Genomic DNA, 2,258 nt, shown 5'->3' on the forward strand with positions numbered 1-2,258 from the left:
CCTCCCCACATCCCCACTTCCCCACCTCCCCATCCCCGCAGCTCTGTGCCCACAGCACCCGCTGTCCCCAGGTCTGGTGAAGATGTGGGGCACAACGTGGACAAAGCGATGTGGGGACAGAGGAACTCCCCGCCCCCCCCCACGGCGCAACGGCCCCCTCCCCACGCTCACCCCACAGCAGCAGCGCCATGCTCCTCACCGTCCCCATGCACTCGCACTGAGGTGACAGCAGTGATGGCTTACATGTGACTTGATGTAAAAGAGGAAGGAAATGGCAACGTCCCCAATGTCCCAACTCCCCTTCCCCTCCCACCCCCCCATAAATGTCATTGCCCCAAACCCAGGGCTATGGGCTGGTGGCAGCGGTGTGGCACGGGGACAAGGGGAGGAACTGGGATGGGGGACAGGGAATGGGATGGAGAGAGGGATGGGGATGGGGATGGGGATGGGGATGGGGATGGGGATGGGGATGGGGAAGGGTTGGGGACAGCGGTGGCAGCGGGAATGGGGACATGGGGATGGGGAGAGGGTTGGGGATGGGAATGGGGACAGGGTGGGAATTGGGATGGGGACGAGGATGAGGATGGGGATGGGGAAAAGGACAGGGACGTGATGGGACAGCGGTGAGGATCGAGACAAGAAAAAGGACAGGGATGGGGATCGGGGTGGAGGTAGGGATGGGAATTGGCATGGGGACAGTGATGAGGATGGGGACATCGGCAGGGATGGGGATCAGCGCAAGGAATGGGATGGAGAAAGGAAGAAGGATGGGGTCAGGAATAGGGATGGGAACAGAGATGGGGATGAGGACAAAGACAGGGCTGGTGAGTGGGATGGGACCGGCCCAGGGAATGGGATGGAGACACAATGGGAACAGCAGTGGGGACACAAACAGCTCCTCAGGGCTCCTCACAGCCCTTCCCACCACCCACCCCCCCCGCAGCCCATTGGCGGCTCTCAGGACCCCCACATTTATCCCCTCAGCTCCTCCCCAGCACGGGCGCCAGGGGGCGCCACGGCAACCCAGCACTGCAGCGCCCTCTGGCGGCCGGGCAATGTGATGGGCGGGGCTGTAAGGGGGCGTGGCTTTCCAGAATGAGGGCGTGGCTTCGAAAGAGGCGTGGCCACGTGAGTGGGAGCTCCATACAGATCAGACTGAATGGGTGCTGATGGGCTGGGGGTTGAGGTCCAGGGGGGTCAGGGTGGGCTTCATGCTTTGTGCTGCAATATTTTGCCCTGTCCCCATCCTGCCCTGCCCCCCCATCACCGCTGCCCTCCTTATCCTCATCTCCGTGCCATAGCAGAGCCACCCACGTGCAGCTCTGGGGCGATGCTATCAATGGGGTGGTTGGGGGGGAGGAGAGGCTGCGATTTCCTATTTCTTCACCTCTAAAAAGCACTCGAGAAGAGGACAGAGCTGCTGATGTCACCGCCGCCACTTCCGTGCCCATTGCAAGAGCATGGAGACGGCGAGAGGCGCGGAGCTGCTGCTGTGGGGTGAGCGCGGGCTGGGGGCCATTATGGGATGTGTCCCTGTGCCCCACATCCCAACTGTGCTGGGAAAAGGTGGGAGTGGGGCCATGGGGGAGAGCTGTGGGAACAGAACCATGATAGATTCCCATTCTATTCCATCCCATCTTATGTCCCCCATCCCATTCCATTTCATCCCATTTCCCCCAACCCATCCCACCCCATTCCATCCCATCACCCCAAACCCATACCAACCCAAATCATCCCATCTCACCTCCCCCCATTCCATTTCATTCCATCCCATCCCACCTCCCGCGGTGCAGCAACGAAGGCCCGGCTTTGTCCCCACAGTGCCGCCGGGGACACCGAGCGCCGAGGACGTGCTGTATGAGGACACGGCCTCCCCCGAGTGACAGCTATGAGAAACTCCCCTCTGCGTGACAGTGGGGGATCCAGGTGACACAAAGTGCTGGCCCTGTGCTGTGCTCCCTGTGAGGACTCGCAGTGCACGAAGTGCTCCTATAGCAAATCCCAATTATACAATATCCAAACATCTACTGAATGCCTGGTTTGTATCCTAAATCCTTTTTGATTTTGCAGCTCGGAAAGCAAACGGGATCCTGGGCTCCAGCAGCAGAGGGGTGGCAGCAGGGACAGGGAGGGGATCGTCCCCCTCTGCTCTGCTTTGTGAGGCCCCATCTGCAGCACTGCGCCAGGGCTGGGGCACCCAGGGCAGGAGAGACAGGGAGCTGTTGGAGAGGGTCCAGAGGAGCACAGAGATGAGCGGG

At 60.9% G+C, this 2,258-nt stretch overlaps 1 protein-coding gene across 1 annotated transcript in view; it reads right to left on the bottom strand.

The window, feature by feature from the left end:
* ADAMTS4 (ADAM metallopeptidase with thrombospondin type 1 motif 4) overlaps positions 1 to 2,258 on the bottom strand; it is a 22,492-nt gene that overhangs the window by 19,827 nt on the left and 407 nt on the right. The gene's annotated exons all lie outside the window — the stretch shown is intronic.

Source organism: Meleagris gallopavo, chromosome 27, assembly GCF_000146605.3.
Source record: "Meleagris gallopavo isolate NT-WF06-2002-E0010 breed Aviagen turkey brand Nicholas breeding stock chromosome 27, Turkey_5.1, whole genome shotgun sequence".
Taxonomy (NCBI): Eukaryota; Metazoa; Chordata; class Aves; order Galliformes; family Phasianidae; genus Meleagris; species Meleagris gallopavo.